This window comes from Mesoplodon bidens, assembly GCF_964165515.1.
Source record: "Mesoplodon bidens genome assembly, contig: HAP1_SCAFFOLD_49, whole genome shotgun sequence".
In the NCBI taxonomy this organism is placed as follows: Eukaryota; Metazoa; Chordata; class Mammalia; order Artiodactyla; family Ziphiidae; genus Mesoplodon; species Mesoplodon bidens.
In genome coordinates this window covers 3,135,662-3,150,262 of record NW_027671810.1, presented here as the reverse complement: position 1 = coordinate 3,150,262, position 14,601 = coordinate 3,135,662, and the positions used below count along the sequence as shown (strand labels likewise).

The 14,601-nt window shown below is 40.8% G+C and overlaps 1 long non-coding RNA gene across 3 annotated transcripts in view; it reads left to right on the top strand.

Moving 5' to 3' along the window:
* Positions 1 to 383: 383 nt before the first annotated feature.
* The window catches only part of LOC308610983, a 104,520-nt gene continuing 90,302 nt past the window's right edge, over positions 384 to 14,601 (top strand). For all 3 annotated transcript variants that reach the window (XR_014014720.1, XR_014014721.1, XR_014014722.1), the window contains exon 1: positions 384 to 477. This is a non-coding gene — a long non-coding RNA (uncharacterized lncRNA). The remainder of the gene's footprint in view (positions 478 to 14,601) is intronic.

Sequence of the window (14,601 nt, the reverse complement as noted above, 5' to 3'; positions counted from 1 at the left end):
CGCCACCGCTCCTGCAGCCGCCGCCGCCGCCCGCGCCTCTCGCGCCGGTTACATTAACACGCGGTTTCACTCTCTGGAGCTAACCAGCGCCGGCCCCGCCCAGCCCCGCGCGGGCGGGGGGCGCGAGCGCTGAGCCGGCGGGGGACGTGGGCCCGCTCGGGTCGGGGGGAGCGGGAAGGCCCGCGTCAGCCAATCGCGTGCGCCGCGCCCAACGTGGGGTGCTGACGCAACGTCTCCTCAGAGCCTATGGCAGCGCGGCACCGAACGGACTGTCTCCCCCTCCCCCCCTCCTCTCCCACCCCGCTCGCTTCCATCTCCGCCATCTCCCCCGTCTCCCCTCCCATCCACCCCCACCCCTCCTCCACCAGCCGCGTCCTCCCGGGCTCGGTGAGGAACTGTTCCTGGAGGAGCCGCGGGACGCCGAAACCAGCCAATGGGAAGCGGCGAGACGCGGAGATCGGCACTGTAGATGGGAAGGTCGGTGAGAAGGAGAGTGGCGGGGCTGGGCTGTCAGTCAAAGTAACGTGGGGCAGCCGAGGGAGCGCGCGGGAGCGCGCGAGCGGGAGGGACCCGCGACTGTGCATCCGCGGAACCTGGGGGCTCGAGTGTGCAAAACTCCTGCCACTTGTTCACTTTCCCTTTAACGAAAATCCTCAGATCTCAGTGAAAGTAACTCAGAGACTAACCGCGGAGTTTCTAATGAGGGAGAATGGGTGCTTTTTGCTGGTTCGAGCCAAACGCCTCTTTCGAAGCTGGCCCCTTGTTTGATGCTACTCTTGAAAGTGAGGTCACATTCAAAAATTTCTCTGAGGATTGTTTTTCCTTGAGCTGCCTTTTCTCGGACTCACGAGGAGTGGACTGTGCACTTCGTGGAAAATGCATAAATGGGCAACTTATTGGCTGGCGTACGTACACCAGCGGCTTAAGACTAGGCTTCTGATGCCCACGCCCCCTTTTGCACCCAAAGTGGCAGGAATTGGTTTTTATTGGAGTATTTCAAACCACTTTGCAAAAAGATTGGCCTGACTTGGTTTGGCGGGAAGGATACCCGCGGTGCTGCCAGGGTAAGGCACACGCGTCCCAGTCACAGATGCGTTGTTTTGCCCGCGGCGCGAAATCTCGGGTCCTTCTCTTGATAGTCCTGATTTCGTTGTGTTGGGAAGTAGAGGGCTGCTGAGAGTTTTAGGGGCCTCTCAGCAACATGACCACGAGTCTGTTTCCAATTACTAGAAACAAAGGGAGACAATGGGATAAACAACACTGAGACCTGAAAAACCTGTCCTGCCCACCCCATCCCCATAGTTCGGGTGGTACACCCCCCCCCGCCCCCGGCAGAAATGTGTAAGGAGCTAAATGGGAAGCGTTGGGTAAAGGACGTGGAAAAAATTCTGATGAGGTGGAACTTGACTTTAAAAAGGATTTTAAATAAACAGGGCATACTGCGTCGATCTCCAGTTTTGTCTGTTTTTCTAAGTACATCCCACAGAAAACCTTCAATATTGCCGCATTTATACTTGAGTTTAAAGAGCAGTTCAGTTGAGCTATTTCCACATGATTGGTACGTGAATAATGCTGTTTTAGCCAGATGGTGGTGAATTCTTCTATGAGAAAGACACATCTTTGGCAAGCATTCATCTTATGTTGGAACATACTTAAGTTTTTGGTGTTAATGGCCTCCGTGTTACCATTATTTTACTTTCAAGAGAGTTACGGAAACGCATTTATTTAAACAGAAATACAATTTATTCAAAGATTTGCTTTTACAGAGATCTTTTTCTTGAAATATTAAAAGAATCATTTTAGATAATACATTTCACTGATGGAGTTCTTAAATATGTATGATATTGATTTGCCTATAATTGGATCAATCCCAAATATCAATATAAATGGAAAATTAGAGGAGTGATTTTAGCCAGTCTGTACAACATCACAGTAATTCTCAAACAAGTTCAGCATTGTGGCTCACTAAGTGGGGTAAGGGAGGGGTTCTATTATTCATTTTGCTGACATGAGAAATGAACAGGAAGAAAGCACTGCCCCTTTTCTTGGTTAAACTTGGTGATGACGAGAACAGGCTTGCTCCACATACAGAACTTTCTGAGTACTGCCATGGGCAACTAAGCTTTGCCCGTTGGCAACCTGTGTGCCTTGAAATCATGTAGTGAATGGGCCACCTATACTAGTTTGTGGTTGGTTCATCCCATAATCACCTCCAGGATTGTATAGAAAGTGCTTAGATGCCACAAATATGCCTGTGAATGCTGGAACAACTAGGACAACTGAGACTTTTCTCTGGCTTACCCAAGCTTTACTTTGATTTACTGGCACACGCTGGTACTTAACTTTAAGTAGAGAAGTTAGAACAGGAACAAAACTGTTGCTACTTCTTTTTCTCTCCCCTCCCCATCCCCTTCAAAATCAGTTCTAACACATTGTTTTTAAATGTTCTCTAATATAACTGTTCACAGCAAACATGTCTACTCACCATATTTCCTAGTTTGCCAAGGGTAAAAATTGGAAATTCTCTTTTAACTAGTGCTTCTTTACCAGTAGAGTTTGAATCCCCAGGCCTTCTGATTTCCTTATGATGTAGTATCTGGAGAAAAGAAAGAGTACTGATTTGAAAACTGGAAGGCCTTTAATTGTTTGCATGAAGATGGTCGGGTTTTGATGGCTTCTTTCTCTTACAGCACATCCTCCTTAAGACAGAAGGCTGGGCCCTTTTTCAAGGTCATGTTTTCTATGTGATTGTCATGCTGTAATAATTATACTACAAAACTCTCATCAAACTGCATTACAAATGATGCTGTTTAAACAATCAAGTAGCTTTAATCTTATGTTTTAAATAAATAATATATGTGCAGATTGCCTACAGCCTTTTTAAAGGAAAATAGTCCTACTCACGAAATCTATAATTTTGGTCTGCTGTTTAAAGTCTGTTAACCACAATCTTCTTTACCTTTAACATATTCATATGTTGATGATGTTTTTTACATGAAATAATATTAAATACCCCTTGTCCATAGGAAATTGTCTCTGAAAAAAGTTCCCTCTTTATCCTCTGCAAGAGAAACAAAAAGATTGCCAGATTATTTATTTTATCATTGATGCATATATGAGTATATTTCCATTCATTTGTTGCTGAGTTATCAAATTTTCAACTCACCAATAGTATAAGTGATTACAAAAACTAGGTCCTATCTATAGTATAGGTGCTAGACACAATGGGAAAAATTATGAATGCTGATCATAGAAATTATTCATCTTTTAAATCTATTACTGTATTATTTGAAATAAATAATAATTATGCACATTTTTAAAAGATCACTTTTGTTATTTTCTCTTCCTTTCAGCTGTTATACATTTCCTCATTTGACTTGTTTTTTTTTAACTGGAAGTGTTCTTAAACCTAAGAATGTAGGGTCCAGAAGAAATCTTCCGAGCATTGCTTTAAAACCTTTTTTCCCCTCACCACTTTACCAAAGAAAAGGGCAGGATGGGCATGGTGGGTGGAGGGGAGAAAGCAGAGAAGAAAGAAAAAAAAAGTCAGTAGCAGATCCATGCAGCAGTAAAACCTCAAATAAAATCACATCCAAAGAATCTCTTGCGGTTTCACACAATATGGTCAAATTAGAGATTGCAGGAAACCAACTAAATTAAACTGGGAGCATTTGAAGAGAAACGAGCAGACTTTATGAAAATGACACATTGACTGACCAGTATGCTTTTTTTAATCAACAATTTCTTTGTTAAGACGCAGATCAAAGGAACCTGCATATGTTTTCATTTTGTTCTAACTAGAAAATTACATCCAGATGTTTAATAGGCATTTGGTTGGTTTTTCAGCATTGATTAGATATGTTGGTTCTGTTTGCTTACAAGTAGAGCCGGATCATTAGCTAATGCAAAGAAATGTTTGCTGTGAGTTGCTAATTAGGGCTTTTGGAAACCCTCCATGCTCAAGAACAATTTGTACAGTGGCCAGAGAACCTGTGGGACTTGGGGAAGTTGTTTTCCTTTCTCTGTCAGGGTGGGGAGAAGCAGACAGCCCAGTTCCCTAATCTCTTTTTGCCTAGGGGGATTGCGATGCTATCCCCGAGGACTGGAGTGCAAATAAATTAGGAAGAGACCACACAGGCATTCCCAAACCCAGAGATAAATGTGCTCTTTCTGGAACCACCACCATGCTGTCTTTGGGGTTTGGGGGAGCGAACATCTAAAACGCTGAACGTTAACATGTCGAAGATGCTTGGTGCTAATGTTATCAAATACACAGCCTTTTAAAGTATACTTTAGAGACAGATGGGAAAGCCCTTTATGATAAATGAGTGTACTTGAATTCATTACTGTAGTACTTATAATTGAAAATGTCTCCTTCGCAATTTCAGTACTTTTACAGGGTACAAGAGACCAAGCTTTGGAAGGGGGAGGCTGGGGCTCGCGAAAGGAGTGAGGGCGTGTAATTTGGGAGAGGAGGATGAGACTGGGAGGAAATGCAGTGTTTACTTTCACAGCCCACCCATTTGTTTACCTTGTTGAAGCCCCAAAACTTGTCGGAGATCAGCTGTTCACACGGTGTTCAAATAAACTGAGAATTTGAGGCACCAGGCGGATAAACTTCTTAGCTGGCCAGTCATGTTTTTAAAAACACTTGGCCTGCGGAAGAACACCACCTCAGCCGGGGTGAATTTTGTTTATGTAGGTCTGAACTTCTAGAGAGGTGTAGGTCCAAAATAGCCTGTGTTTAGAAGTCATCCTAGAGGTGCAGATACAAATGTTCCTCTACATCTCACCGCCCCTTCCAGGCCTGCTTACCTCTCTTGCCCATGTATGGCACACGTGTTAATTTGTTAATGTGGACTGGTAAAAGTTGGGATAATACACTTTTTTTTTTTAATCCTTTCGGTTTAGCAATAAGCTCAACAGAAGCTGAAGGGCATTTGGTAGACAAAAGAACAAGTAGTTAAAGGAAGCACCTTTGACGGCTCCTTCCTACATATTCGCATAATGGAGCAAACCCTGGCCACTTAATACCCTCTGCAATTATCCACCTTGCTGCAGGCCTTGGACTTGCTAGGAAACCAACCTTAAACAGGGGCACCTTTCCTCTGGCCTTAAAAGCCTTTGCTTTTGGCAGTATTATTTAAATAACTTTTCTTCCTGAAGCTAGCAATTTCTCTGAAGGGTTAAAGCTGAGTTCAGCTAATCTCTGCATCGCTTGGTGCTCCTCACAGTTGAAGGCAGGTGAACTCTGGAGAGGAGAAAGGGGCTAGAAAGCAAGTGAATATTCCAGATACCTCCATGGCTTCTAGAATGCTAAGTCTAGACCTAGATGAACAAGTCAAGTGACATAATTACAGAATGTTGGAACATTTCACAAGACAACTGGCCTGGGCTCTTTAAAATGTCAGCGTCGTGAGAGGGAGAAAAAAAAATTGGAGAAGGACTGTTCCCTAAAAACAAAGACATATGATGAAAATGCAATATCTGAGTCTTTATTGGCTCCTGGTTCAAAAACCCCCAGCAACTATAAAAGATGTTCTTGGGCAGTTTTAACGTGAACTGGATATTAGGTAATATGGAATTATGGCTAATTTTTTTTTTTAATGTGAGAATTGTGGTCGTGTCACAGAATGTTCTGAGAGGATGCATGGTGATACATGCAACATCAAATGATGTCTGCAACTGCAGGAAAAAAGTGTGGAAAAAGAGAAAGCAAGTCTGACAAAAAGTCGACAGTTATAGAATTTAGGGATAGAATCTGCAGCTATTCTTTTTTTTTTTTTTTTTTTTTTTTGCGGTAAGTGGGCCTCTCACTGTTGTGGCCTCTCCCATTGCGGAGCACAGGCTCCAGACGCGCAGGCTTTTCAACTTTTCTGTATGTTTGAAATGTTTCATGATAAAAAGTGGAAAGCCATTTTAGGTTCATTGTCTACATCTTTTTCTTCATATGTTAATGAAAATTCCCTTCGTAGTTGAAAGACTGGCTTATGGGCTTCCCTGGTGGCGCAGTGGTTAAGAATCCGCCTGCCAATGCAGGCGACATGGCTTCAAGCCCCTGTCCGGGAAGATCCCACATGCCGCAGAGCAACTAAGCCAGTGCGCCACAGCTACTGAGCCTGCGCTCTAGAGCCCACGAGCCACAACTACTGAGTGCGCACACCTAGAGCCCGTGCTCTGCAACAAGAGAAGCCACCGTGGTGAGAAGCCCGCGCATCACAACGAAGAGTAACCCCTGCTTACCGCAAGTAGAGAAAGCCCGCGCACAGCAACAAAGACCCAACACAGCCAAAAATAAATAAATAAATAAGATTGGATTATGATGTTTCTACTTTTAAAGAGTACGAAAAAATTGGCAGTCGTTTTCTTTTTTTCCCCAGATCATGTTAAAGATATTGTACTAACACCCAAAGTATTACCTGGTATTTTTCTCTGGATCTTTTAGTTCTTGTATTATGTATGATATTTTATTTTTGTTTGTTTTTTTCTGCAGTCTCAAATGTCCCTTAGTTATCAATTAACATACAACGGAAATCTTTAAATAAATTAGGACATTACATTAGCAATCCTCTAATGCATCGTTTTGTGGGCCATCAAGCTCTGAATCACCAGAAAATCTACCATAAAATAAAAAAACTGCTTACATATTAAGAATAAGGTAGTAGCAAATAAATCTTATTTCAGTTTCTTAATTCCCATTATAAATAGTTGTTCTCCTGACCTTTTCATCACTTGAACCCAGAAATGAAATTTATAAATTGTTAGTTTGATTTGGAAATTTCCTTAGTATTTTGAAATATAATGCTGAAACAGATTATTGCTCTGTGTACTAAGCTTTAAATATTAATCTTATAAAGAAATGAAAATAGCACTAAATCTTGTATGCTGATATTATGATCATCTAGAATCACAGAAGCACATATTTATGATGTGCAAATAAACAGTTTTCCAAAAAGTTGTGAAAAGTGACAAGGCATAATCTGAGGGTTGACAGTTGGAATGCCCCATCCATCAATTTTTTCTCTTTAATCGTGGCTATTTAGCATGATTTTGTTTTTCCTATCACCATTATGTTGACTGAAAGGAAACATTCTGTGACAATGGTAAGCAGATTCCAGTCTGTGTGTGAACAGATTAAATTCACAACTTCCAGTGAAAAACTTGAGTGCATTAAAGGGAAGCAAATATGAAAATATAGGAAAACCAGTACTTTTTACACAGTGTCCAATATATCTAGCCACCATCCACATAAGCAGTGCTTATGTAAAATGAAAAAGATAAAAATAACTCTTTCACCATGACAGAAAAAGCCCCATGGGGACAGAGTTACCATTCTGGTTTCCCCCATTGGCAGTCTCCACACTTCAGAAGAACTGGCAAGCTCCAACTGGCACTTGAAAAAGTGTTACAAAACACTGACAAGTATTAGAGAAATGTTGAGTAATGTAAACAGCCTGCCTCAAGGAATAATACCTTTCTTAAGAAAACTGGTTTCTAATTAGTATCCCTAAGGATATGGGTATCTCCAGGTAACTCCAGGAAGTTTTTCAAGAAGTTATTTGCCTTTGCTGTTGAGTGGAGGCATCATCATATTATATCTTTAATTTCTGAAAACTTAAAAAAAAATTGGTAGGTTAAAAAGTCAATGGACCTTCATAGAAAAGAACAAATTTTGCCATTTGCAGAAACATGGGTGGACTTGGAGGGTATTATGCTAAGTGACATAAGTCACTGAGAAAGACAGATACTGTATGCTATCACTTATATGTGGAATCTAAAAAATACAACAAACTAATGAATATAACAAAAAAGAAGCAAACTCACAGATACAGAGAACAAAATAGTGGTTACCAGTAGGTAGATGAGGTGGGAGGAGTGGCAGGTATAAACCATTGGGTATAAGATAGGCTCAAGGATGTATTTTACAACACAGGGAATAGCTAATACTTTGTAATAACTGTAAATGGAATATAAGCTTTATAAAATTGTATAAAAAATAAGTAGTCAATCAGTGGACCTTAAAAAGGAAGGAAATTCTGACACACGCTACAACATGGAGGACTTTATGCTAGTGAAATAAGCCAGATACAAAAAGACAAATACTTCATGATTCTACTTATATGAGGTACCTAGAGTAGGCAAATTCATAGACAGGAAAGAGAACTGAGGTTGTCAGGGGCTGGGGAGAGGAAAGGGTGGGGAGTTATTGCTTAACAGGTACAGAGTTTTAGTTTGCAAGATGGATAGAGTTCTGTGGATGGATGGTGGTGATGGCACCACAACAGTGTGAATGTACTTAATGACACTGAACTGTGCATTTCAAAATGGTTAAGATGATAAATTTTATGCGTATGTTACCAATTATTTTTTGAAAGTCAGTAAGATTCCTTTTTTTGGGTTATGTACCAGTTTTACAGTGGATTCTTATCCTATTCATTTCCTGAAGTTCTGCATACCATTGTTTGTTTATTGAGCACTTACTACGTGTCAGGCACTGTTCTAAGTGCTTTATTGTTTGTATTACCTCATTTGACCCTCAAGGCATTTCTATTACCATCCCTATTTTACTGACCAGAAACCTGAGGCCCAGAGTCACTTGTAGGAGAGCTGGGTTTTGAATCCTGGTATTCCAGAGAACTCACTATCAGCCACTGGCCACAGCGAGTACTAGTTACCCTTCAGAGTGCCATTTCTTATTCTCTCCTCAAATCCCTCATTGATCTATTGATAGAAACACTCATATGTATTTTGCTCACAAGCTTGGTAGGCTTTCTTAGTACTTTGGAGGTGAGGTTGATAATTTAAGAATTTATATTCCTGCAAACAGAGCTCCCTCGGGGCTCTAGAACTGTGTCTGCCAGCAGAGAAATGCAGCCACCTTCAGTCGTGTGCTTTCTGGCAGCACCTGATCCATACACCAAATTACAGTTCAGCAAGAAAAGATAGGCTCAGTAGCCCGCTGAAGCAGAGGAATGCTAGAGACAGCAAATCTTAATTTCAACTAGGACAGCAAAGCAACTGTCCTGATTCACAACGTTGCAAATATTACAATTTTAAAAATAAAAAAAGCAGGGGGATATACAGAGTTCTGTGATTAATGATGCTTTGGGATGTCCCGGTAATGGTAGACATGTAGTCTGGGTCCTGATAATATGTTTGGAAACATTTGACCTGTTGAATGTAAATGGATTGTTTCTATACTCCAAAACCCTCTTAAAATCAATGGATTTGGAGTATCTTTGGCCATGAACCATACTAAGAAATGCATTTTAAAAGTCTCAGTTCAGTTCTCTCTCTTTCACATACACAGGGGTCATATACACAGGTAGCAACACAATTTTAAAACACTACTTTAAATTATGTTATTGTACTAGTCAGGGTTCTCCAGAGGAACAGAACCAATAGGAGAGAAAGAGAAGAGATTTATTAAAGGAATTAACCCGTGCAGTTATGGAGGCTGTGAATCTGCCATCTGTAAGTTGGAGAACCAGGAAAGCCAGTGGTACAATTCAGTTTGAGTCTGAAGACCTGAGAACCAAGGGGCTACTTGTGTAAGTCCCAGAGTCCGAAGGCTAGGGAACCAGGAGCTTGACATCCCAGCTCAAGAATCGAGGAGAGCTGGCCCATCCTCCTTTTTTTCTGTTTGGAGGCCCCCAATGGATTGGACGATGCCCACCCACGTTGGTGATGGTGATCTTGACTTAGTCTACTGAATCAAATGCTTATTTCCAGAAGCGCCCTCACAGACACACCCAGACTGCTTCGTCAACTATCTGAACATCCCTTAGCCCAGTCAAGTTGACACCTAAAGTGAACCATTACAGCTATAGAATTTTTCAATTTGATTATTAACAACTTCAGCTTATGGAAAGTCATTAACCCCAAAACCATATTCATGCAAAATGGTGACACAACTCTACTCAATAACATTAGGACAGATTGTTCCTTCCTTTACATTTTTGGCAACGATAACTCATAATCCCTACCTTAAATGCCGCTACAAAGTTCCAGATCAATAGGATTCAAAGCTCTTCAGAGAATTTCCCTGCATAATTCTTTTGTCACTCCCTTCTCTGCTGGCCCTTTTCTGCCTCAAGTTTCCATCTCCCCTCTCAGGATCCCCATCCTATCACTCACATCCCATGGCATCCCTCATCCTCCTTCCTGCCCCATCCCACCCCAAGCCTAGAGTGGTTTAACAAAAAGAGTACCAGACTCAGAAACAGAGGGTCCCGAAATGGAATCGCTATCTGCCTCTTACTGTATGACCTTGGGCAAACTACTCCCCCGCTCTGAGCATCAGTTTCCTCACCTATAAAACCAGGATAACAGCACAGGTCTCTCAAGGTGGTTGCAGGGACTGAAAGAGATAAGGTGAGATAACACAGTATCCTACTTCTCTCAGTGCTTGATCCTGAGAACCTTGTTCCTTTCCCTCTTTTGCCTGGGGCTTCATGAAGGCCCTACCCTAGGTTACTAGGAGCCGGGGGATTACCACCCCTGCTATTATGCATCCTTGAAAATCAGATAGCAGCACAGATTCTAAAAGTGTGTTCTGTGGAACTCTAGTCCAACCATGGCCCAATACTCTGGGGCCCAAGAAATACATCACCATGGTGTTTCTCGGAGGCAGGAGCCATGGGTCTTGAATGTCTTCCCATTCATAGACTGTTTCATACTCAAGGAAAAACACCCCTGGTACATATGTCTTTTTTGGAAATGAAAATACAATTTGGGGTGGGAGTGCTATGAAAACAAATAATGAACAACATACAGTGGTTATTCTGGGTGGCTAAATGCCCTGAGTTCCCCATTTAGATAATATAATAAGAAAAATGTGGCTAACCAGTGAGAGGTTAATGGAATTATGTCTCAAATACGCTCTTCTTGAGTGTCACACCATCTCACCCAACGAATATGAAGCTGTGCGTTGGAAAGACCTTGAGAAACACATATAGAAGTTATAATATCTAATCAGTCAATTAGATATTAACTGAACTCTTTTGAGGAATGTGATCTGGCCTAGGATTCTTTTTGAACTGGAAACTTCCACTTTGCTTTCATATCATCTATTTTATTAGCGATGGCCAAAGCCTCTCAATCTGTGAATAAGGTTTAGTGAGAATTGATAAGCCCTGCCTAAGTAAAAATCCTAATGGCCATGGGTTGCTGTTCTGTAGTAGAAGTCAAACTCAATTATCTTTAAATTCAACAATTCTCTGTCAACCAAGGGAATCTTTAGGACCTCTTCTATGTGTCTTTCTTCATTTGAAATCTTTTGTTTGAAATCAGGCCTACTTTAGAAAGACAAAAATATTGAAATACAAAACCTTCATTTATGAGGAGAGTGAAAGGAAAAGAAGGGATTTTTCTTTTTTTTTCTTTTGGCTCTTTCCAGTAAGGATGATTAAACCATCGGGTAAACAATCTTGGCTACTCAGATCAGACTTAAAAAAAATCCAAAACCCTCATGATTTATAAAGCGTAGTATGCTTAGCATTGCTGTGTACAGAGACCAATTCTACCAGCTTTTACATCTCCATTGCTCCCTCCCCCGACTGCAGCCATTTAAGGGGGAGTTCTATTTGGGAAGATAGAACAAAGCCTATTTTTATGCTGTGAACAGTGCAGAGCTCCCAGTGGTGGAGGAGGGGAGAAGAGGAACGAATAATGAACAAGGAAGAGAAGGCGGTACTTAGTTCTCCTTAAATTTTACTTAGTAAGAATTGCTTCAGTGCCAAATGGGAGGCATATGTAGAATTTGCAGTCTGTCAGCTCGTACCCAGTGTCTTCAAACAAATCCCAGGAAACACCGTCCTCTTTTTCAATAAACATGTTCACATAATAATACATTAGCAGACAATAGGATCAGCATGGACTGGAAGGTGTACAGTTACACTGGGCTAGAATTACGAAATTCTTTCTACGAATGAAGTATTCTCATTTCCATCATTCTTTTGGGTTGAGTATGGAAGACAACATGGTTTGGGGGAAGGGCCAGGGGTGTGGGTGTTGGTTGTGGATGGAAGATGTTAATGATGGGGACTTTTTATTTCCAGTGCAAAAAGAGCATAAGATGTTCCTCCTGTGAACCCTGTCATTCACATTCTTGAAAAGTGTTTTGAAAGGATTCTGCACAGTTCTACAATCTCATCAGATACCCAGTAGGGATCTCAAGCTGGATTTAGTTTCACTGAATTTAGCTCAGTGGTCTATACAGTTCTTCCATATGAAAAGGGAATCAGTAGGGCAACAGCCTCTTCAAATATTGGCTTTAGTACTCAGAAAAGTACATATCCTATGCAATCCAGCAAGCCTTTAAAGTGAATGGAATTTCTTTGGTGAAGTGGGTTTTTTTCCAGCCACAACAACTCTTTTAGGGGCTAATGCCCTACTCATGAAGCTCCATTTGTAGACCTTTTCACGAGCCATCTAGATAGTGTCATTCACCTGGGCTGTTGGTCCTCAGTAAGTGGACATTTTCTACTTTTTAAATTCATTAAGACTTAGCTGCCCCATGTTTCATTTGGGGGGATTAAATGGAAATTAAAAGTTATGAAGCATAATTTATTCCAGGTAACAAGTTATGAACCAATATGTTTATTTGGATGTACCAAAAACACGGTTCTGTCCAGGCTTTGAGAACGTCAGGAACTATATAAAAGTTAATTCCTCTTTCAGAGAGCGCACAGTATAGCTGGGAAATCAAACTTATACTTTATTTTTTTAAATTTTATTGAAGTATAGTTGATTTACAACATTGTGTTTAATTTTTGCTGTATGGCAAGGTGACTCAGTTATATATATATATATATATATACATTCTTTTCCATTATGGTTTATCAAAGGATATTGAATATAGTTCCCTGTGCTATACAGTAGGACCTTGTTGTTTATCCATCCTATATATAGTAGTTTGCAGCTGTTAATCCCAACCTCCCAGTCCTTCCCTCCTCCTCTCCGCCTCCCCCTTGGGAACCACAAGTCTGTTCTCTATATCTGTGAGTCTGTTTTTGTTTTGTAGATATGTTCATTTGTGTCGTGTTTTAGATTCCACATATAAGTGATATCACATGGTATTTGTCTTTCTCTTTCTGACTTACTTCATCCTTGTTGGTTATCCATTTTAAATACAGCAGTGTGTACATGTCAATCCCAAACTCCCTAATTATCCCTCCCCACCGCACTTCCCTCCTGATAACCATAAGTTCGTTATCTAAGTCTGTGAGTCTGTTTCTGTTTTGTAAATGAGTTCATTTGTATCTCTTTTTTTTAGATTCTGCATATAAGCGATATCATATGGTATAAGTGATATCATATGGTATAAGTGATATCATACAATATTTCTCTTTCTCTGTCTGACTTAACTTTACTCAATATGACAATCTCTAGGTCCATCCATGTTGCTGCAAATGGCATTATTTCATTCTTTTTAATAGCTGAGTAATATTCCATGTCATATACACACACACATATACCGCATCTTCTTTATCCATTCATCTGTCGATGGACATTTGAGTTGTCTCCATGCCTTGGCTATTGTAACTAGTACTGCTATGAACATAGGAGTGCATCTATCTTTCTGAATTATAGTTTTGTCTGGGTATATGCCCAGGAGTGGGATTGCTGGATCTTATGGCAACTCTGTTTTTATATACTTACACTTTAAATGATGAGTACTAACAACAACAACAAAATTTTAAGACAGTTCATGCTAAGGATCAAATGAGTGTTACATTCAATGAGCCCTGTAGGAATTAGTGGAGCCATGTGCCTGGAAATGGTATCATGAAGTCTTCAATACCTCACTGAGGGACTCAGATTCTTTCAGGTGGCACGTGAGCCTTGATGCTATGCTCCTGGTAGGGCACAACCAAATACTGACATATTTCATTCTCTCATACAAATAAAGACTAATTTTACTAGCAGAAAATGGCTCATAGCTATGCAGTTTAAAGTAAAAGCCATGAATACAGCTTCATGAAAAATCTGGCTATCTAGCTAGGCCTGGGCAACTGTCTTTGAGCTTTGCCAATAGTATTTGTTTTCTACTCCTTAATTCCTTCCAAATGCTCATAGCACCAAAGGTATAAACAACTTATAGGGTGAAGACTTAAGTTTAAAAGTTCTGTCCATTAACTTAATTTGATTTTTAGTTGGTGAAGAACAGGCACAGAGAAGGCTGTCATTGTTCGAATTTAGCAATGAATTACTTTGGCCCGGCTCCTGAAACCCTCTCATCCCCTGAAGCATAATTTTGGGACCATTTGCAAACTGTAGGAGTGATCAGAGGGGGATCTTCAGGTGCCATGGCAGGTTGAAGGAAGATGCCTTTTGGAACCTTTATAGTCCTCCTTATTATCATCATCATTTTCTAGCGGTGGTTTCTGAGTTCACTGGTCTAAGTACTTTATCTACGAATTCATTTATTCTTCACAACAATTCTAAAGTCAGTACTATTATCACCTCCTGTGCTGGTTAATTTTATGTGTCAACTTGAGTAGGCTAAAGGATACCCAGATAGCTGTTAAAACATTACTTCTGGGTGTGTCTGTGGGAGTGTTTCTGGAAGAGATTAGCATTTGAATCAGTGGACCAAGT